Source organism: Lissotriton helveticus, chromosome 6 (assembly GCF_964261635.1).
Source record: "Lissotriton helveticus chromosome 6, aLisHel1.1, whole genome shotgun sequence".
Classification (NCBI taxonomy): Eukaryota; Metazoa; Chordata; class Amphibia; order Caudata; family Salamandridae; genus Lissotriton; species Lissotriton helveticus.
Window position 1 is genome coordinate 225,484,306 of NC_136067.1, and position 24,388 is coordinate 225,508,693.

General features: G+C 45.3%; 1 protein-coding gene and 1 long non-coding RNA gene across 4 annotated transcripts in view; one reads left to right on the top strand and one right to left on the bottom strand.

Annotated features, from left to right (window-relative positions):
• The window catches only part of RCAN2 (regulator of calcineurin 2), a 649,138-nt gene that overhangs the window by 602,304 nt on the left and 22,446 nt on the right, over window positions 1–24,388 (bottom strand). The window lies entirely within an intron of this gene.
• LOC144762455 (uncharacterized) overlaps window positions 18,245–24,388 on the top strand; it is an 81,279-nt gene continuing 75,135 nt past the window's right edge. For both annotated transcript variants that reach the window (XR_013596093.1, XR_013596094.1), the window contains exons 1-2: window positions 18,245–18,352; window positions 18,449–18,673. This is a non-coding gene — a long non-coding RNA (uncharacterized LOC144762455). The remainder of the gene's footprint in view (window positions 18,353–18,448; window positions 18,674–24,388) is intronic.

The window sequence follows — 24,388 nt, forward strand, 5'->3', positions numbered from 1 at the left end:
AGTTATTTGCATGTCTCTCCAAGGAGCCAGAAAGTTGTGTGCAATGGTGGACCGGCACAGGGGATCTAGGGCAACAAAAGTGGCAACTTTGTAAAAGTTGCACATTATGACAAGTTATCTTAATTTTGACTTGGGCATCAAGTCAGACTCAATGTAACAAGTTGTTTGATACCTCTAAGTATCAACTTTAGTAGCCCCAGTCAGAAGTTAGCAGGACTGCTGTGGCAGCTTGCAACTCTGCACTCACCAATGTGGCTACCAGCCTTTTCCACAGTAAACATGAAATCTGTTGGAGCATGTTAAAATACACGTACCACTTCTTAACACATATCACACTGCCTTAGGGCTTGCAAGGCCTTCTTTAGGCGTGGCTTACATATATTAAAAAGGGAAGACTTGGACTTGCCATTACTTTAAATGGCAAAGTCAAGGTAGCAGTTTTAAAACTACCCTTCCAGTCTGCAGTGGTAGACTAAGAACCATGTTAAACCATTGTCACAGCCAGGGTGGCACACCGAGTGCTGCAGTCCCTGGGGTGACCCTCTAACTTACAGGCCCTAAGTACCATATACTAGGGACTTAGAGAAACGTTGGCATATGCCCATTGGGTATAAGCCATTTGTACATACAAACTTTACGGTCAGGGCACAGGCATTGAGGTTTGGTCAGCCGGCCTCGGTGCACTTTCAGAGTCAGAAAACCAGCAGCATCAGTCCATAACTTTCCTTCCTCCCTGCCTAGGTTCCAAAGGGACTGGGTCACAGAAAGCTGGTATTAAGCTCTTTGTCAGTTTGCTAAAGCAGCTCCTTTGAAATGTAAGTGAGGCTGTGCACAGTTCCACCCTCCCATCCCAGCAGAATGGCCCATCTTGCCAACACCCACTCCTCTTTTGTGTCACTGTCTGGGATGAATACACAGAAGCCATCTGCCAGACACGCCTAATCATGTGACCCAGGACACAGGCTGCGTGCACCAACTTGTTAGGACAAAAAAATGCAAACTTTCTAAAAGTAAAAAGAACAAATGATGGATGGAATGCTGAACAATGTCAAACACTCACCCCTGATTTTATAGATCTGGGCTCAAATCCATCGTTTATTTTGCACACTATTCCATTCCTATTTAGACCCAGCCATATGCAAATCAGTCTTGACCCTGCTCCCCATGGAAACAGTGCAGCCCGAAATGCTAGGTTAAGTCCTCCCCGGACCAGAAACAAGCACCCTAGGACCAGTTTTGGGGTAGGCCCTCATTAACCAGAATAGCTTGACTCAGGTGGCATGGTGAGCATGGGACCTACTTCCGGGCATACCTGTCCCATTTAGTGTGACAAATCCAAAAATAACAAATGATGGATAGAAAGCTGAACAATGTCAAACACTCACCCCCAGTTCAGAGATCCGGGCCTAAATCTATTGTTTTTTTGCTCACCACCCCATTCCAGTTGGGACCCAGCCATACGCAAATCAGTCATGACCCTGCTCTCCATGGGGACAGTCCAGCATGGACTGCCAAGCTAGGTCCTCCCCAGACTGGAAACAAGATTCCTAGGACCGGTTTCGGGGTAGCACCTCTTATCAGCCTGGATAGCTTGACTCCAGTGATATGGTGAGCACGGGACCCATGTCTGAACATACCCATCCCACTCCGGGCAACAAATGCAAAAAGAACAATTGCTGGACGGAAGGTTGAACAATGTCAACGGGAATGCCTTCAAATGCATCCTCTACTTCCACAGGTGCCGAAGTCCTTCCTTTCTACCTCCTCTGCCCCCATCGTGTGCACTATCAGATCATTTTCTAAGCCCCATGGAGGCAACAAGAGAGAGGATACCCAGTGCAGTAATTGTGGAAATGCATAAAGCCAGTGGCGACATACCATCTCTCTGCCAAGGGTTCCTTAAGAAAGATGTGATAAAGCGCAAGAGAGATATAGAGGAGGCAGAATCCATGGCTACTTGGCTCAGCTAGCTTTTGGCTTGTGGGGACTTGGATCAAGAGGGCCTCAGGCTGAGCCAGAACCAGACAAAATGTGTTTTCGAAAGCTTATTTATTTCAGGAAGCCATTTAGTTACCTTTTTGACTTCTCCATATTGTCTTTTCTCCCAAGAAGAGGCGGAGCACAACTATAACATAATTCCTAATCCAAGATCACGGATGCAGTGGAATCCTGTGGATGTTTCCCAATCCAACATGGCTCCTGCACTTCCTGCTCCAGAAAGAAATGGAGCTGGGCTACAGAATTATTCTCAACCTAAGATGGTGGGCACATTAGTATGACTTCTTACCCATCCAAGATGCCTCCTGCACTTCCTGTGATGTCACTTCTTGTCTAGTCAAGTCCATATCCTCACACAACATGGAATATGGGTATTTTTTTTGTTTTAGTTGTTAAATGTTCTTTTCTCTTTGCCCAGATTCAGCCTTTATCCCTTTCTTCCTACAATACTGTTTCTATATTGGTCCCATATTTTACTGCTTGATTCTCTATTAGAATTAGATATGTGATACTGTTACCACGTTGCCTGTATGCCATGCATGTAATGCTTGCTGATAATGAAGACTAAGGTCTACACTAAATCCCATTTATGGAAAACTTTTTTTTTTATTTCAGTTAGTTTCAGAAACAGGGTACCATTCTGACGTTTGAGCAGCTTAGGACTCAGTATGACTTAGCTCCTACGGAGCGCTTTAGATACCTGCAAATACGCCACGCCCTAGGGTCACTTATCCAGCCTGGTGCTGATATACCCGAATCCACTCCACTTGAGGATAGGCTTCTAACAGAACACATGCCCAAAAATGCGACCTCCTTCGGATATCACATGATAATTAATAACTTACCTGACCCAACCCTGAAACTAAAAGACTCATGGGCCAATGAGGTAGGAGAGTTAGATGAGTCAGATTGACAGACTGCGCTTTCATCACCCCGAGAAGTGACTATACCCTCCAGACTTAGGCTAGTACAACTGAAAATATTGCACCGTGTGTATTACACTAGGGTCACTTTATACGCGATTGAGAGAGCCCCATACAAATATTGTTTACGAGGGTGTGGGGAGGAGGGGTCATTCTTTCACACCATCTGGGACTGCCCCTTGGTGGCCCCGTATTGGGCCAAAGTCATGAGGACTATGTCACAAGTGGTGAAGGTATCGGTGAATCCGGATCCAAGGTGCTGTTTATTGAACATCTGGGAACCAAATGATTTAACACACTCCACGTAGGACTGGATGACATTAGGTATTATGTATGCTAAAAGGAACATAGCTAAATTCTGGGGATCCCCAATGGTGGCAGCGGTCAAGGATTGGTGCAGCGATCTAGACTTTGCAATGATGGCGGAGAGGACTGTATACCTGAACCGGAAATGTCCGCGAAAATGGGTCCGACTATGGGGTGCATGGAACGAATACAGGGGTTATTTGTGCGAACTGCCGGTGCTGGATAGCGAGGATGACTCTGTGTGAGGGTGGAGGGGACATATGGATCTTCAGCATTGTATTGGGTACTTTCATTGCCATATCTGTACATATACCTGTCATATGTATTCTCAAATTGCATGTTTCATGAGTTGATTGCTACATGCACACTGTACGACTAATGTATGCCCCGTGTTTTCTTTACAAAATAATTTTAAAAAAATCTTTTTCAAAATTCAGTTAGTTTCTTCTCAAAGATATTATTTTCAGATTTTCTTTAGTAATAAAAGAGAGTTTTTATATCCTGTAAAATGTATCCTAAGACATTAAGCATAACAATCAATATGGGGATACAGTTTACTCTTTGGGTTAAATTCCCTATATTCTGGTAATTGGGCATAAAATATTCATTTTTGGCAGGAAATACTATTTGTCAACATTTTCTCTAAAACGTGAAAACTTCAGTGTTCGAATGAAAGTATGTAGTATTAGTGGTCGGTACAAATTTAACTACTCTCTGTGGAATACTCCATTTTAGTTACTTTTATTCCGAGATATTGATTATTAAACATTCCCTGTTCTGGACCATATACTTGGTCCGCCTCTATGCTCATCAGGCGTTTCCTTTATCTTTGGATCGATTTCCAAAACAAAAAGAGTTTTCTTAGATGTTGGTTTTTCTACAATACATTTCCACAGTTGAACCTCTCAGTCATATCCTCAACAGTTCACCTGTGTGCTTGAACTACCAGTTAGGAGTACAGCAATGCAAGAGAGGTCTCCAGTCGCACACCCAATAGCCCACCCCAATTGAGAGACTTCACCGCCTACCCCGACACATCACGTCGAGCAGATCCCCCCCAACCGACACATCACCCTCCCCATTTCTCTCGCGAGAGGAACTCCCCCCCACTCAACGAAGATGCCCCCAGCCATACAGTTGGACCCTTATACACCTAACTACCTGACACCCCACGGCCAGAATGCCTTCGCGATATCCTTCCCCCACAGACTCTCTTTCAAAGCAAAAAAACACCTCAAACACAGAATAATCAGACAACATCCCGAAACGCTAGTTGTAGACACATACCACTGCCCATCTAGAGGGCAACATAAAATGGACTTCATCTTTCACACTGACAGGCTCGAAGCCTGGGCCACCACCTTCAACTCTCACCTCATCGTCTCCAAAACCACCATCACAGCCCACAGCCAGAAACTGACAATCTCTCTCCAGAAACACCAGACACTTATCGGAAGCATATTCATTACCATTTTTGAAAACGGCACCATCCTAATTCAGGCAAAAAATGAGAACCTTGAGTTCTTCAACTCCCTCTTCCCCTCACTGAAGAAGGCCTCATCCCACAACAAACAATATTCACGGACCACCCACGCGGGAGGCGTCGATCAATCATCTAGTCACCAGAGCCTTGCGCCTTCTCCCCAAAACTTTCCCCCACTAGACCGTGACTCTACCTGCCCCGAGTCCTCCTCAACCATGGCCTCTCCTATCGCTCAACCCTAACTCCCGACCCAGCTCAGCCAGCCACCCAGAGATAAGCCTCGCTCCCATCCCCACCAGACCCACAGCCTCCCTCCCGCAACAACACAATCACCCAGAACACAGTCATCCGCTCAAAGAAAAGGCCATCTCCCAAACAAAATCGGCCCACACCCCCCCTCACCGTCAACCCCAATGCAACTAGAACAAGGCCAACCGCCCAGAGAAGAACACCACTCCCAATCACAACGGGAACAAAACCCCCACTCCTTCAGTCATATCGTAGAGGGACATTAATCCGGAGTCAGCAACCCCGCTTCCCCCGAACCCCTCTAGAAGCATTATATGGAGCAGATCCTCCCCCCCCAAAGACCAGCTCCTCCCAGCCTCCCATCCCTTCCCCCGCTATCAACATGACGCAACGCCTCAACCTTATGGAAGCGCAACTCGATATCCTGGTTTGTGGACTGAAGGAAACCCTATCCTCCCTAGCAAAAATCTGTCTTCCCACCCAACAGTCCGTAGATACCCCCTCCTCATCTCAACCTAGTTAGATTGAATCACCACCCCACAAAAGAACCTCTCCCACCCAAAGATCTCGCTCGCCACCCTCCAAAGCGTGGATTAAGTCAAGAGCAGATAGGCCTAGAAGATCTGACCCCAACCTCTCCCCCCAAGAAGCGACCACACTCGCCGCATCATACAACGATCCCACACACCCACACCCTAAGTGCGCACTCCGCTCACAGAATGCGACTCCACCCATCCCAGCACAGGTCCCGCCGTTGAACTCTACCCCTAAATCCTCGATCCAAGTCATCACTGGAGTGGGTAGGGACCATCCCCCACAGAGAGATACCAGGCCCCCAGCGCACCTATCCTCCTTACCTAGATCCCAGCCCAGCAATTCGAAACTCAAAAAAGAACCTTCCATTAATTGCATGCTCATCAACAGTAGATCTGCGTCTAAACATGCAACTGAAATAGCAGAAGCCATCCTCTCCCATGACCTAGATGTAGCTTTCATCACGGAAACGTGGCTCAACACCCTGTCCTACCCCAACATGGACATGCTGGTGCCACCCGGGTTCTCAATTATCCATAAAGCCAGACATGAACATAGAGGCGGTGGCTTAGCAATCATTCACAGAAGTGATCTCTCCATCTCAGAATGCCCCTCGGGCCTTTTTAAAACCTTCGAATGCCTGTCGGTCAACATCAAATCGCTCACGAGCAGATCGCTTCGTTGCCATCTCCTGTACCATCCTCCAGGCAACGCCAACGAATTTGGAACTCAGCTCTCTGATCTGATCACCCAATGCACACTCAGCGACAACAATAGTATAATTCAGGGCGACCTCAACTTACGTTGGAACGAAACAAAAAACCCGCTCATCCAATCTCTCAACAATCTCCTGCTGGATAACGATTTGACCCAGCACTGCTTAGAAGATACACCATAGAGGAGCGATCCTAGACGTAATCATCTCGGACAGAACCACAATCACTATCGATTATATCATTCCCGTGGACTGGTCAGACCACCACATTATTCTTTTCTACATCAACCAACCGGCCATATCTCAACCCCCTATGCAGGCCCCTCCCAAATGGGTCAGGAACACAGCTCGAGTCCCCCGGGCGGCAATGGAAGAAGGGCTTAGCATGCTCTTCCCAAGCAAGACGGAACTCCTCTCAACCACCGAACTCACCTCTCTCTACCATTCCAACATGACGCTCACCTTGGACCTTCTGGCGCCTTTGCAACTAAAAGGACCCAGAAACAGCCCCTCCAGGTCCTGGTTCACCACAGAGATCAATGATGAAAGAAGACACCTCAGATCATTAGAAAGAATGTGGAGGAACAAGCCCTCCTCCCTCCACCGTGATCAACTCAAGGAAGCACGTAGAAACTACAACAAACACATTAGGAACAACAAGACAACTTTCTTTTGCTCCGCCTTAGACAATGCAAAAAACCACCCCAAAGAACTCTTTATCATCATTAGGAACCAAACAGCCAAACCGACAGCTTCTAAAATAGTGGCGTCCAAAGATCACTGCAACAATTTTGCTAACTTTTTCAGCGAAAAAACCGCCAAAATTTACCTCTCTCTCTCAGCACACTACCCGCCACTCCCATGGAGAACTTGAGGCCAACAACACACTTCAACATCCCAGTGAACACATCCACTCCCTGGTCCGCCTTCCGCCCCATCCAGGTAGAAGAGATAGTCAATCTGATCGCCTCTGCCAAACCCTCATCTCACTCCCTAGACCAGCTGCCCTTGAGCCTGGCTAAAGACCTAAAGCTTACCCTAGCCCCAATTTGGTGCAAAATCATCAATAGCTCACTGAGCTCGGGAATCATCCCAGACTTCCTCAAAGTAGGCCAAGTCACGCCGCTACTAAAAAAACCCGGGCTAGACTCGGAGAACATGAACAACTTGAGACTGGTATCGAAACTTCCTCTTTTATCCAAAACTCTTGAAAGATGTGTGCTTCCACAGCTAACCCAACACCTAGAGAATATCAAGCTACTAGACCCTCTTTAATCAGGATTCAGAATGGGGTGCAGTACCGAGACCGCAAACTTAAACGTCTTAGACGATCTCCACAAATCACTTGACTCAGACCAATGCAGCCTTCTCATTCTCCTTGATTTATCGGCCGCGTTCGACACGGTCGATCACAACCTGCTCCTCAAAGTCCTCCAGGAAAGAGCGGGCATTGAATTGACGGCATTAAACTGGTTCTCCTCCTTTCTTCTCAACCGCACGCAAAGAATCAAAATCAATAACGCTGAGTCTGACCCCCTTCCCGTCAACAGAGGAGTTCCCCAAGGGTCACTACTCTCTCCCCAACTTTTCAACATCTACATGGAACCCCTCACCACTCTTCTCAGGAACTCTAGCATCCCCTTCCACCTCTATGCAGACGACATACAACTTTATCTGGAAACCACCACGATCAAAGACATACACAGACTAAGTGTCACGCTCAAAGAGGTCCAACATTGGCTCTCAGCAAACCACCTCAAACTCAACCAAGAGAAAACAGAAGTTCTCCTCATTTCTAATATAGATGATAACTCCCAAATCGAAGTATGGCTCAAAGCCATTGATGCCCTCAATGGGGCCCTTACGCCAAAGGACTCAGTGAAATCCCTTGACCCCAAACTGGACATGAAAAAACACATTTCAAAAGCCGCCAAAAGTGCATTCCTAAATCTGAAACTACAATACAAAATAAAACCCTTCTTCCCCCCGAAAGATCTTAAACAAGCCACCCAGGCACTGGTGCTCTCCAAAATAGATTACGGAATCGCAGCACTGACCAGGACAGCAAAATCCCACCTAGGTCTCCTGACCACAACACTCAATGCCGCAGCAAGAATGGTCACAGGAACTAAGAAATTCGAACACATTTCTCCGGCACTCAAGGAACTGAAGTGGCTCCCTATTGACCAACGAGTCAGCTTCCGTACAGCCTGTCTCACCCACAAAGCCCTGCACACTGGTAAACCAGAATACCAGGCCACCAAACTCAAAAGGGCTGGCCAGTCCAGAAAACTCAGAAGCTCCAACACACTTCTACTCATCCCACTGAAATCACCGAAACTCAAAACCGCAAACAAATCCTTTGCGGGAAATGCACCTAAGATATGGAACTCCATCCACCCCACATCAGAACGACCACCTCCATCCCAAAAATTAAGATCTTTATTAAAGCCCTGTTCCTTGAGCGCTCTTAACCGCAACGTGAATTACACAATTGACTCTAGGAAAGACAACTAACTCCTTTTGCTGATACCCCTCAGCCTGAAGATCTATACTGTAACTTTGTTTGTGAATGCCCGTAAGTTGGTAACTTGCAGATGTCTGTTTTTGCCAAAAATTGCTCATAACTGTACCTGCTGTGAAGGGCTCTGATACCCCTGGGTCCAGCTAGCGCTATACAAAACTTCTAAAATAAAAAAATAAAAAATAATAATTGTAAGATACAATCGAGACTGAATACATTGAGTAATGGCCCTGTGCACTGACCCACTAGTGTCAGTTTATCCTACTGACAAAAACTTAAATAAATTCAATGAGGGGAGTGGGGAGTTCAACTAGTAATACAAAGAAAATAATCAATTGAATTACATTGTGTTAAACATCGATTTACTTGCACAAATCAATAAACAGAGGCACTAAATTGGCCTACAAGTTGTCACAATTAAAGGCTCAAAAGAGCCTAGACAATTTTAATGCACTGAAGTAACCAGTAGACATTAAAACACTGAAGTAGCCAACACGTGTTTTGCGGAATCTTGTCTCTTCTTCAGGGCTAAAGAAAAGACGAAAAAGGAAAAATAACACAAAGCACAAAAGTCAAAATTGTAAAGGTAGAGTAGCAGCAAAGAACAAAGTTACTGTATACTCTCACAGGTACCCTGCAATCTATAAAATGGAAAATCAAAAATCAGCATGTAAAGAAGAGTATTAACCACAATTCTGTGTTACAATTGAAACAAGTGGGCATACATGCTGCTGCAACTGGCAAAATAAAATAAATGTGTCCAAAAACATGATTAAAGGATCCAATACACCGTGAACAAATCCCAACAGTGACATGCAAGAGAGAAAAGATAATAGGCTCAAACTTACCAAAGTCCACAGCAGAGATTAAATAGAGCAAAATATACAAGCTCCCAAATCAATAAGATCCTGTACAAAAATGGCATTCAAAAAGTCATGTGACATGTAAGAATCCAAACATAAGAGCATAATAGCCAATTACCACATGGAAATTGTCTTTACATTGGTGCCAGATCAGTCCTATAAAAATAAAAGATATTGTCAAAGACGCAAAGAGTAGTCAATGATAATCAGAAATGTTCTCCTATTTCACATACATTTTTTTAAATAATGATTTTAGTTTAACTAGAAACAATCTAAGCTGCTATAAAAGTGTCCCATTCCTCATAATGGAAGAAAGTCTCCCTGAATATATATTCCTAGAGCTATAAATACCAACACACTCAATAAAAGTTCAATCCATATATCTGTAAATTTATCTATGGAGAGTAACACTGCTGAATAAATTCAAGGCTACCTCCTTACCAATTTTTTGTAAAATTGTGCGGGTGGAACATACACTATGACAAAAATGGATACAAGCAAGATACAAAAGCTTAGCAAAAATAGCCCTCCCGTGTTATACAACTGTTGTACATATGAGAGCAATAATGTCACTGCAGCAGATAGCTGTACATGACAAAAAAGGAAAATAAAATAAAAAAATAAAGCCAACAAGATATCAAGCCACAATTTAACCTAAACCCAACATCGAAAGAAGAATAACCTTCAAGCTCATACACGCCTACAAAGCCCTCCACAACACCGGACCCTAATATCTCAACAAACAAATCTCCTTTCTAGCCACCGTCCTTTGTTTCTACAGGACCAGATCTGGTGGAAGATCCATCTCCTACCTCGCAGCCAAGACCTGGAACAAACTCCCCCTTCACCTCCGACGGAGCCCAACACTGCACTAAGCCAGAAGGGTCCCCAAGACCTGGCTCTTAGAATGACCCCAACCAAGCTGCTCACCCCCCCCCTCCGCCCTCCAGCGCCTTGAGACCTTCACGGGTGAGTAGTGCGCTCTACAAAACCCTGATTGATTGATTGATTGCGAGGCTAAAAAAGCCCCATACGTTACAACTCACAGTGAAACAGCACATCCCCACATACACCTCCTTTTCGAACAACCAAAGGTAAATAGGCATTAAGAGGCTTGTTAAATAGTCCTCACATCTCTAATTACTCTAACCAACTAACAATGTAGCACGGCATTCATCTAAATAGATTTAAAATGCACCAATCGATCATTCTGTGTTGTGGCTCATTCAGATTAATAACATGAAATCGGCAATGGCTGTGTCCTGTCAATTATATCGACGCAAGAGGAGGGGTTTGATTGCCCTTAACCCCCCGGGTTATTACTTCATACGATGGCCCGTGTGTGGTCTCTCTGTAACCATCACTATGTTTAGCATGTCTTTTTAAGATGAACTGTACTTTTCAGTGATCTTATTACCAACTAGAAATAGGCCGTTTAGCTCAGGCAATGGATACTTTAATGTTTAGTCTACTGGCAGGGGAATCGATCATTCTGTGTTGTGGCTGTCCAATATTTCCTACGATTAATGGATGCCATCTGTTACACCCTATGACCACGGCTGTCATCAGGGTCTGAAATCTAAATCTATGTATATTTCATGTTCGATGTGAGTTGGTTGTGTTGTCCTCCTCTATGTGGTAATTACTTCATTTTTAACCCGGCTGGGTAATTTTTATGCTTTTCCACTTCAGCACTTTTGTGCATTTAGGCAATAACTTGTGTGGGACGACTTGATTTAAGCCCACCTTTTGACAATAACCTAATTCCTTTTTAGGCTGTAGCTCTCTTGATGTCCGGAGCCCCAGGGCCCACTCTTTCATTCTAGACGGTGCCACACTACTCACAGTGGCCCTCTTGGTAATTATTTAGATTTGCACTGCCTCTTTTATGAAATTCTACTAGGTACTTTACATCTAGCTCACTTTGATGTTTTTACTTATAGGTGCACTCCCCCACTCCCCCGAATTCCCCTTCTCACCGGTCCTGATGAAGACCCCGCAGTAAGGTGCAAACAAGCCTACACCACTGGGGTCGAAACGTCGACATACTATTCGTTTGTCCTAACCAAATGCAACAGTTCATTGTTGGCTGTGTTTGAATAATTGGGATAGGAGTACACATATCTATGTTTAGAAATATTTTGATGGCAATTTGAATATGCCCATGTGTTGTCAACTTATAAATGCACTTATGTGACCACATGTGACCTCTTTTAAACCTTCTCTATACCTACACAACCCTCACCAATACTATACCCCTTTCGCCCTCTTCCCTCTCACCCACGCCTTCACTTTTGGGCAATTATATGTGTTGTAATTTGAAAAATGTATACTTAACTGGTCTACAAGTGAGGGTGTGAATAAAAACATCACTCATGGAATAGAGTGTTATTAGTTTGATTTTGATTTTTCTTTTGATTTTGTGTCTCTGTACTAAAGAGATTTTGCTACTGGGACCCCTTTATATGTAACATTGAACTACCCAGGTCCCAGCGCCATTGGGTTAACCCTTAATCTATAACGTTATCTGTGCAGGTGCATGCCTGCGAGGTTGTTTTTAATACATATTCTTACTGTAAATAACCTTCACTGTCACACACAATGGTAGAGAGCGAGACACTATCATATACAGAGGACTATATCAACCGGCTCATCAAAGATAGATCCAACCAATTTCTATCATCTGGCACGCCTAATTTTGATTATACACTAAATGACAAAGTAGCACGTTTGGAGAGACTAGAAAAGAAGTTGATCAGGACTCGGCTACAAGGCCACCTGATAACCAAATATCTCCAATCTAACATCATCCCGGTTGACCTCCAGGTAAAGAACGAACCTGCCATCTTTATTGATGTGCCTAAATTTAAAGAGGGGTTTAGCTTTGTAGCCAACAACTGCTCCCGGCACTGGATGGTGCTGGGAGTAGAAACAGCGGCAGAACAAGTACAATCCCTACTTCGTGAGATCGCTGCTTTAAAATCCGAAATCGCTGATGATACAGCTTTAACTAATGCAAAGGACACTTTGGACCACCTTGCAAAAACCTTAAAAGATTTTGAAACAAATACACAACAGAGAAAACTGGAAAAACTTGCTAAAGATATAAGATACTACGAAAAGAAAAATACATATCCATACCTCAACGAGGAATACTACGGGCAGGACACTCAGGGTCATTTTACAGGAAGAGGGAGAGGTGGCTACCGTGGACGCAGGAACTACACTACCTTCTCAGGCTCCTCCTATAGTAGCGACAGTGACAACAACCAGGGAGGACCCAGTTTAGGCTACGGCTACCAAGGAGACTGGAACCAGCCCCAAGGTCCATTTCACCTACAGCCCCCTTTTTTAGGAGAGGGCCAATGGCGACCGCCGCACGGCAGAGGGAATTGGCAAAGAGGAACACAGAGAGGCCAGTACACCCGCAACCCCAACTGGGAGGGAGGCCGTGGGAAGACCCAGAAGCAAGTGAACTTCCCCCAGGAGAGCCACGAAGAGATAGCAACACTTTCGAAAGTCTACAGGTGGTAACAAGTAGAACAAGCCCTGTTGTGAATCTATCCTCATACACCCTGAAGGACAATGACATCAATATCCTCACTAAGGGGTTATCTTTTGTACCTACATCCCACCCCAACCGTTTTACCATCAAAACGGAACTCATGTCGTTTTTTCGTAAAATCAGATTACGGTATTTCTTTAGGAACAGCCCCCCATCTATCATTGCCTCCACTACAGGACTAAGGGTACCCTCTACATTTGTACCACCAGTAAGTACCATGACCAATCAAATTCTGGCATATGAACACACGGTACTTAATGAAGTTGACAAGGCTTTGTCAATACACAAGCATACCAAACTGAATGTCAGCAGTGAAGAAATGAGAGCCTTGACCACCACGAGAGAAAACAAAGGTATTATAATAAAACCCGCGGACAAAGGGGGAGCGATCGTGGTACAGGATGTTGAGAAATACAAGGGTGAGATTTTCAGACAACTGGGTGATGGAGTAAGTTATAAGAAACTATGTAGTGATCCCACCAAAGACCTAGCCTTGGAGATCCTCAACTTGACCAGGATAGGCAAGGAACAAGGTTTTGTGAGTGAGCTCGAGTTCAAATACCTAAACCAGAATGACCCAAGGCTACCCACTATATACACCCTACCTAAGATACACAAGAGTATGCAGGAACCACCGGGACGAACTATTGTATCTGGTCTATCCTGGAGCCACTTTGTAGATACATCGATGTGTTCCTGAAACCAATCGCTGAGGGTATGGCAACATACCTACGAGATTCAATGCGAACAATTAATCTTGTGGATGGGATGGATTTTGATACTGAAAAGCAACTGTTGGTAACATGTGACATAGTCTCGCTCTATATGAGCATCCCACAGACAGAAGCCTTGGGAGTCATTCAAAAAGTGCTCGACAGATGAACAGCACCCATGGCTGTACCAACGAATTTTATCATTGCACTCCTGACTATTGCTAAGAGAAAGAATTTTTTCATACTCCAAGGAAATTTCTACCTTCAGACCAAGGGCGTCGCGATGGGGGCAGCCTTCGCACCGGACCTGGCTATTATTTACATGGCCGATTATGAACAGAAACATGTGCTGAGTCAGAACAACCCCTACCAAGACCACGTCACAATGTGGAGACGCTACATCGATGATGTGCTCATGTTATGGACCGGTACTAAGGAAGATCTCGACTTATTTCACCATTGGTTGAACCAGCAGAGCCAGGATATCCAATTCACAGTCCAATCCAACTGTAACAAAGTGGATTTCCTTGACATTACTATCTTCCATGAGGATAGTAAGCTTTCCACCACACTGTACCGAAAACCAGCAGACCGGAATTCACTGCTACTTTACAATAGCCACCATCCACGAGGCCTGAGGGACAATCTACCGGTAGGTCAATTCCTACGGATACGGCGTAATTGTACCAAAAGAGAAGATTACTTCAAAGAATCAGAAGATCTAACTGCCAGACCTTTGGAGAGAGGGTATCCACGACGACTAGTCAAGAGAGCTCAAAAACGGGCATGGTATAGCCCCCGTGAAGAACTTCTCATGACACATGGAAGAGAGGATGAGGTGAGGGAGAGGATGATTTGTATCACCACATACTGTACACAAAGTAACATCATACGCAAAATCATTAACAAACATTGGCCATTGATTGCTGAGGACATTGGCCAACCACAGTTACCTATGCACTCTTTTAAGAAATCAAGGAGTATAAAAGATCATATAGTGTGCTCCTTCTTGGATACCCCAAAACCACCGACCATACAAACCATGTGGAATCTGCCCGTGCCTATTGGACATTTTAGGTGTGAGAACTGTAAAGCTTGCCCTATGATGTATACAAACCAAACAGTTTAGTTACAAACACCACACCATAGACCCAAAAACATTTATAAATTGTAACACCAACTGTGTAATCTACTGCATCATGTGCCCATGTGGTTTGGCCTATATAGGGCAAACTCAACAGAATATAAAAACACGCATTCTGCAGCACCAGAGCAGGATTAGATGTGTGGTCCCAGGAGCACTTTTGGTTGAACATTATAATAATGCTGGCCATGCAGTAGAAGAATTACTTTGGGTTGTCCTTGAAAAAGTATCCCTAGGCCTGAGGGGTGGTAATATAGGCTCGGTCCTCAATGTGAGAGAAAGTAAATGGATGACCCGTCTGGACACAATCCTGAATGGGCTGAATTAACAGGATACTAGTTATGCCCAATTAGCTTGTCTCCGTTAGAATGCTCTGAAATTTCTATGATGAGAAATGCCGTTTTTCATAATTTAATCTGTATATACTTCGCTGTTTCTCTCCTTCTGTGCCCCTTACAGGTCATCAACAGATGAACAGACATTATGAAATGTAATGGAATATGTATAAATTGCTCTCACCTTTAAATGTATTTGTTGTTTGTATTTGACAGCCAGCACATGTCCCCTAGTAATATGTATGTGGTATATATTTCTTGACAGTCATCGTATACCTCTGTTACATCTTTTCCAACCCATTCGCATTGCGCATAATAGATCTCTCCAATTTAATTATACGTCGAGAATATCCAAAGTTACATTAGTCTACGTTGCCAGCCCATGATTTGAACAGTGAGTCTTTCTTTCATGGCCCTTGTCGCAGCGCTCGTAATGACACACCGACACAGGAGTATATTTTCTGCTTCCTTCTTTATTCCCTGCCAGCCTCACACTGGCTTACAGACTAGTAGCTTCCTGTGACCTCACTTCCTCTTCCTGCTGCTTGCCTGTCCTGTCTCAACCTGAGGGTCAGGCGGGACGATGCTACATCTCCCCTGTTTTTCAAAGTCTTACTTCCTCTATATCTCTTCGACCAGACGTCGCGGTTTTCTTATCTGACGCTGCGGCCGTTCTCTGTGTCCTGGTGTTGGACTGTGGTGAGTCGTGATTTCCACCATTCGCCTGGGGCTGTGGTGGCTTTGGTCACTGTTGTCACTCTGATTGGAGGAGTCACTTGAGGGTAGGTTTGACACGGTATCCTGGTGGCCGCGCCGGTTGCATTTTCTGAAATGCGAGATGTTTCTCGTTATTTGCTTGTGGTCGGCTTTGGCTGTGACCATGGTTCCTTTCCTCTTGGTGACTTGCATGGGAGTGTCGAGATAGCGACTGTCCGCTTTGGCTCGCCGATCGCTTCGCACTATCACCCAGTCTCCTTCGTGTATGATGGAGTCTTTGGCATGTCTGCGTTGATCAGCATATGTCTTCATTCTATGCTTCTTGGTGTGATCGATGTCCACAAGGGTGTTGTGATCAACCGTGACATTTCGTTGTTGAGGAGTTTCTTGTGTCGTGAGCTTCGACGTGAAGGTTGGGACCTGTGGGATGTGGATGAGGACTTGTTACTCTTGGAGGACCTGTGAGCCTGAATGCGTAAAGCGTGGTCTTTGTGATCCGATGATTTCTGTGTTCCCATTCGCTTCGCGTAGTCCTCCGCCTGGTCATTGATTCTTGTCAGTTCCTCGATTTCGTCTAGTGTGTATGGTTTCTTTAGGAGTCTCCGGCGCAGTGTTTCAGATGAACAGCCGTCAATGATACGGAGTCTCAGGGCATCTTCCGTTTTGAAGTTGTCGAAGTCGCAGTATCGTGCAAGTCTCCGGATACGCATGATGAAGTCGCTCATGCATTCATCTTTCTCCTGCATGGCAAGGTTGAACGTGTGGCGCTCATAATCTACATTGCGTTTGTGGAGAAAACGTCTGTCAAGGGCAGCCTTGGTTTCATCATAGGTGGCTGTTGCAGCGTTGGGTAGTTCTTTGATAATTTGTGCAATGTCTGGACCAATCAGGTTTCTCAAGGCCACAAGTTTTTGCTTATCGTCTTGCACTAGGGAGCCAACCATATAGTCTTCAAAATCTTCACTCCACGTTTTCCACGACGGACCCATACTGTTGCCTGGGGTCAGTGGTAGTGGCTGCGGTTGGCGCATGAATGAGGCTCCAATGGGTTTATTCGCCATCGCGGGCACGTTAGTTGGAGAAGCTGGGCCTCCTGTACTGGGAGCTGGGCTTCCCGACCTTGTCGCGCTTGATGTATTGGGAGCTGTGCTGGCAGCGTCTGAGGAGCTATCCGGGCCCTGGTCGGACATCTGCGGGTGATGGGCTCTTAGTGGCGCTGGTTGGATTTGTTAGGTGTTGTCCAGACTGTACTGGCGTGCTTTTGGCTTCACGCTGTATTTTAGAATTCTTTGTGGCTCCTTGAGCTGCTTACAAGCTTGGCTGCTGTTTATTATTAGTATTTATTAATTCTTTGTGGCTCCTTGAGCTGCTTACTATCTTGGCTGCTGCTTATTATTAGTATTTTCCCCCGAACCGAGTGGCGCCTGACTTCAAAATGGCCGCCATGGAGGGTGCGTGGTTCTGCCTGTGGGCGGGCGCCTGACTTCAAAATGGCCACCGCGCGGGACAGTATGCCTCGTGTCTTGGTCCTGGGCTGTTTAGGCGGCGCGCGTGATGGGAGCGGCAGGGTTTGAACTCACCCTCGCTCTACGCGCTGTCTCTGGCTCTTCACCTCCTGGTCGCGCTGTGAATCGGGCACTGCTCTCCGGTGCCGCGCGAACCCGACCGCATTCTTCTGGGAGCACTTGGTGAGGGAGCACGCGGTGAGCGCACTCTGTCATACGCGCCTTTCTTCTCACAAGCGGTGGTCGGGGTTGCTGGCACACGCGCTCTTGCTTCTTCGCGTTGCACTCAGCGCTTCACTTGGGCAGCAGCTAGGTGTCTCGTGGCTTTGGCGGACGTTGGTTTCCGCTGCAGGGCTCGGTGGTCGGCCACATGGGGTGGCTGAGCGATAAGCTGCGTGTGGGTTTTGTTTCATGGACATCCCACCTTCGTCGCCAGTGTCGCAGCGCTCGTAATGACACACCGACACAGGAGTATATTTTCTGCTTCCTTCTTTATTCCCTGCCAGCCTCACACTGGCTTACAGACTAGTAGCTTCCTGTGACCTCACTTCCTCTTCCTGCTGCTTGCCTGTCCTGTCTCAACCTGAGGGTCAGGCGGGACGATGCTACATCCCTGCTACTAACTGGTTGATATCGGCAACGTGACCGGCCGGTATCTAGCTGCTGCGGACACACGCGCTGATGACGCACGTTGTCTCCGCTTTAAGTTCACCACAGTGCCCCGCCCGCATTCTCCTAGATTGATGTGTGCGAGAGTTTCACCGGCCCGAAGTCCTTGGTGAGTTATCTAATGTAGGCCTCGGTGCGAGGCATTATTTGGCAAGGAGTCTGTTACCTTTACATTACTGAGCTACCCATTCTGTTTGATATTTAGATTGAAGCTCGGATTTGGCCGAGATTGTCTCCTGCTACGCTCGCAGTGAGTTGTTAGATGTCCAAGCCATTTCTTTTGTAATTCTGCATAAAGAACAACGCGCTTGTTTTTTGATTGGACCCATCTCTTTTCTCATTCAGATTAATAACATTAAATCGGCAATGGCTTTGTACTGTTAACTACATCGACGCACGAGGAGGTGTTTGATTGCTCTGAACCCCCCAGGTAATTATTTCATACCATGGCCCGTGTGTGGTTTCTCTGTAGCCATCACTATGTTTAACATGTCTTTTCCAGATAAACTGCACTTTTCAGTGACCTTAATACCAACTAGAAATAGGCCGTTTAGCACGGGCAATCAAAACTTTTATGTTTAGTCTACTGGCAGGGGAATCGATCATTCTGTGTTGTAGCTCATTCAGATTAATAACATGAAATCGGCAATGGCTGTGTCCTGTGAATTATATCGACGCACGAGGAGGGGTTTGATTGCCCTGAACCCCCCGGGTTATTACTTCATACCATGGCCCGTGTGTGGTCTCTCTGTAACCATCACTATGTTTAGCATGTCTTTTTAAGATGAACTGTACTTTTCAGTGATCTTACTACCAACTAGAAATAGGCCGTTTAGCTCGGGCAATGGATACTTTAATGGTTAGTCTACTGGCAGGGGAATCGATCATTCTGTGTTGTGGCTGTCCAATATTTCCAACGATTAATGTATGCCATCTGTTACACCCTATGACTACGGCTGTCATCAGGGTCTGAAATCTAAATCTATGTATATTTCATGTTCGATGTGAGTTGGTTGTGTTGTCCTCCTCTATGTGGTAATTACTTCATTTTTAACCCGGCTGGGTAATTTTGATGTTTTTCCACTTCAGCACTTTTGTGCATTTAGGCAATAACTTGTGTGGGATGACTTGATTTAAGCCCACCTTTTGACAATAACCTAATTCCTTTTTAGGCTGTAGCTCTCTTGATGTCCGGAGCCCCAGGGCCCACTCTTTAATTCTAGACGGTGCCACACTACTTACAGTGGCCCGCTTGGTAATCATTTGAATTTGCTCTGCCTCTTTTATGAAATTCTACTAGGTACTTTACATCTAGCTCACTTTGATGTTTTTACTTATAGGTGCCCTCCCCCACTCCCCCGAATTCCCCTCCTCACCATTCCTGATGAAGACCCCGCAGTAAGGTGCAAACAAGCCTACACCACTGGGGTCGAAACGTCGACATACTATTCGTTTGTCCTAACCAAATGCAACAGTTCATTGTTGGCTGTGTTTGATTTATTGGGATAGGATTACACATATCTATGTTTAGAAATATTTCGAAGGCAATTTGAATATGCCCATGTGTTGTAAATTTATAAATGCACTTATGTGACCACATGTGACCTCTTTTAAACCTTCTCTATACCTACACAACCCTCACCAATACTATACCCCTTTCGCCCTCTTCCCTCTCACCCAGCCTTCACTTTTGGGCAATTATATGTGTTGTAATTGGAAAAATGTATACTTAACTGGTCTACAACTGAGGATGTGAATAAAAACATCAGTCATGGAATAGAGTGTTATTAGTTTGATTTTGATTTTTCTTTTGATTTTGTGTCTCTGTACTAAAGAGATTTTGCTACTGGGACTCCTGTAAATGTAACATTCCAGGGTAGTAAACATTTCTGAGTCCACATTCAAACTATGTAAACAGTTAATCCACCAACTGTCCTTGGGACGTAGTTTAAACTCTCTGTCGCCTCCCCTGTGTTGTGTTTGTATGTGATCAACACCCATGAATAAAATGTTACAAATCTGACCTAACTGATATTCCTTTGCAAAGTTAACAGCTATGGAAGATTTAGAGTCTGCAAGTTTGATTGCTCGCAAATGTTCTTTCCATCTAATTTTCAATTCTCTTTTATTTGACCCAACATATTGGCACCCATACACACAAATAATTATATATACACAGTGATTTGTGTTCAGTTTATAAAATTGATCATGATTAAAAAAACTCTACAGCTTTATCAGTGACATATTGACAGCATACACATCCTTCACTTTAAAAGCAGCCCAGAGATTTTTTTTTGTTGAGCCAAGTGTTAGCAGTGTTTATTGAATATCTTGTGGTGTCACTGGGGCTAAGAAAAGTCATCAGCCTTCTTATATGTGATCAAAGGATGGTTAGGTAATGATTTATTCAGAGCCTGGTCTAGTCGCAAGACATCTTAATTGCTAGATACAAATTTGAAAGATCTGCCAGTTTTCTGCCCACAATTTCGTAATGAACCTAATGTGAGGATCGATAGTTTGTGTTCTCGTCTTAGTCTTTAAGCATGGGCGGATCTAGCGGATCTCGCGTACGCGAAATTGCGGATTTACGGATTCGCAATCCGCGAAGATACGCGAACTCTAGCGGATTTGCGGATTTTCCCGTTTTTTGTGTTGGCGCGCGTTCGCGCCGATTTTGGGACAAGTTCGCAATTGCGAACTTACTTTTCGGCTCGCAACGGCCGCGACTATGTTGTTTCTACGTCTGGTTTATCATCACAGGTTCACAGCACCCTCTGTTTCACCACTGCCACCCTCTGGGACACCCATGCCACCCTCTGGTACATCCTCACTGCCACCCATTAGGTTTATTTATCACTGTAGATTATGGTGGTTGAAAAAAGCAAGCACACCTGCCCTTCTTCAACTGCCATCAATTAATTTGTGGGTCATTAATGTGTCAGTAATTTTGAAACTTCCAGTCTGGCTGGCACCTGCTTCCTTCCTTATCTGTAATTTGCTTTTTGTTGCAGTGAATTTTTTTTTCACAGGACCTTTATGGTCTACTTGTAGCTATTCTATGAGCCTGCTGTTTGGGTCATAGCAGGGTCATAGAATAGTTGCAAACTCTGGAGGGGCCCCTCAGGAAGCACTACCTTGAATGTTACTAATGTTAAGTTTGAACTTTTGCACCTGCTCATTGCTTTCAGTTTAGCTAAAATCGTTTTTTCTGCAATTTCACGTGTTTTTTGGGGCGCGAATCCGTGCGAGATCGATTTCGGAAGCCGCGAATGCGTTCGAATACAAAATAGTTTTTTTTGCGACGTGTATGTTCGCGTGATTTTGCGCGTGTTCGCGAGGCGCTTCTAGCTATACGTTTGCCAAGTTACCCTATCGGTCGTACACGGGCGCGGCCATCTTGTTTGCGTGACGTAATTCCGTTTCCGGCCGCTATGTGTAATCTCGCAAAGTGTGCTGCTCGCTAGTACAATTTCGCGCGTGCTCGCGAGGAAAATCTCGCGCGAACTTACCCACCCGGTCGTGAACGGGCGCAGCCATCTTGTTTCTCATTCATTGCTATGGTTCTGGGCATGCTTTCTCTATCCTCTCTCAATCTCTGCCATCCTTTGCTTGTTTGAAGTTTATTTGATCTAATTTTACTTATTATCTATCCCTCTATTTTTCTAGCTCTATATTTTTGTGTTTTCTGCTGCTTTTAGTTACTTTTAAACTACTTTTTTAAACTCTTTTCGTTTCTTCTTCACTATTCTATTTCTTGTTTATCATTTAACTGTATTTCTGCCCAGACCATGGTAAAGGGAGCCGGGAAGCACCCTGAGAAGGGGAAGGGTCCCGCACCCCGTACCCGGCTCCCGTGCGGGCGTTTGAGGGGGGAGCAAGTGGTGCCGCGGGAGATCTTCAGCGCGGAGGAAGTGGCGGCACTCATCTTCCACGTCCAGCGCCGCCTCCCCAAGACGATCCTGGGAGGCGGCAAGATCGCGACTGGCTATGGCATCCGGGAGCGCCGCAAGCGGTGGGAGAAGGTGTGCCGGGCCATGTATAAGCTCTCTGGGGTCCGGCGCACATATAACCAGGCCACCCACCGCTGGACCGATGTCATGGATCGGGAACGGGACTTGCTGGACGCGCTCGGCGTAGAGGTCCCCGGGCTTGGTGAGTAGTAGTAGCTATTCATTTACTACTCTGTTTTATCCGGCTCTGTTATTTGCAAATCTTTGTTCTTTACCAAGAGCAATAATGCTGCCGATTACATTGAGGTAAATTATATTTCAAAATCTTCTATGCATTTCAGGTGCACTGCTCTCCTTCTCAGTAGCCTTGCTTGCTACTATGCTTCTTTGTTTTGTATGTTGTGTTCAGAAGCATTTCATTGGCCTGAGAAATTATGTATGAGTGTAGTGTAAAGATAAGAACTGCGTAATGCTAGACACTAAGGGTCATATTTTCAATTACCGGCGCATCCCTGCAAAGTAGCAGGGATGCGGCAGTAATTGTGTGCCATGCCACCACCACCCATTGGCCCAAAACGTCACAGAAGCCTTACGCATCTGTGCCGTAAAGGCAGCGCATTGCTGGAGTTGCGTGCCAACGATGGCGCAGCTCCAGCAATGCTCTGGGGTACCCTATCTCCCCAATGCTGCATCAAGCCGTACGTCGGCTTCAAGCGCGCAGGGTTTGAGTCATGCATCATTGTCCTAAAAGTGACTGATTGACATCTTGTAGATTTCCCTCAGCCACTTTTAGGATTCGTTCCTGCGCAGGTACGCCCTCCCTTGCGCCGGAACGCCCCCTGATGGCGCAGGGCTTTACAACGTGATGCATCGCCCATATGCCCATATGTGTTTTTTTTTAATATATACGCCGCACCAACACCATGGCGAGTCTTTTGTTCTGCCGCTGCGTCACAAAAGGCACGCAACAATGGAGGAAAATGAGCCGCAAGGGACTTCTAAATCAGCCCCAACAGACTGAAGTCCAGTCCTTCCTTTAGACACATGGCTATAAGAAGAAATAGTGGCGGTGGTGGGTGGATTGATAGTTTGAGTATTCACTGATCTGCAAGCAGGGTGGACTTTGTCTGTCACTTCGCGTGCTGCGGACTGCTGCCTGCAGTGCCAGGCCTAGGCAAACCTCTTTAGTAGTCTGTTTATTGAGTTACATAGGAACTTTCTAAGTCAACGTTCCGCAAATCAGGCAATACGAATAACGTAGTATACCACATGAGATAGATCCCGTGGAATAGTTGTCTATCTATTTGCTATTTCTCCAAAATATTTTGTTATTGTTCTTTTGAAATGTTTGATTTGGTTGAAAAATCTCATCCATGTTTTCTGGTCTTTCTTTCTTTCATGTTGTACATCAGCTCCCCCCAAGGGCAAGAGGACACAGGAGGAGGGTGCTGAGGATGCAGGCCAGGATCGGGCAGGCGAGGGCTCCTTTGCTGGCCCCAGTAAGTTTACATTTTAATAAAGAGTACCTATTTTTTCCTAGCGTTCCTCATTCGATTTTTTCTAAATCGTCTTTGATCTTCTTGTAGACTGGATATAAATTCTTATCCTGCCTCGAATATGACTCCCTGTGGTATTACTAGGCTATTCTTATTAGTCTGTCTGTGTAGCTAACTAAGATTGGACATTTGGCAATTCCATTGGACTCCCATTCTATTCAGCAATAGCTCTATGCACTGTCTCCTTACTGACTAGATAGTGTGGCAGAGTCATTCAGCTCCCGAAGTCACAGATTATTGATCCCCAATGATCTCTAGATTATCGTACGCAGGACAAGAGAGTACGGAGTCACAGCACAGTCAAGAAGTGTCAGAGGCACTCATGCTTGCAAAAATTCCAAAACCTTTAGCTCATCCACTCTAGTCTGGAGGAACAAAAACCACAGAGTCTATTTAAGTTTAAAAGCTTTATTAAAAGTAAACACATTTATTAAAATCTACTTTGTCATAAAACTATTTAACTGAAAACGGAAAAGTGTTTAGTGCTGACGATTAATTGGACACATTTCTTGTGGTCGAGCCGAGCTCTCACCTGGTTTGAACTTGATCCTGGTCGTGTTCTTAGGAGTCAAGCTTCTGTCTGTTAGGAGAAAAAGTGGTGCGTGTTAAAAATCAAAAGCAAGCATTCATCAGTTGTGC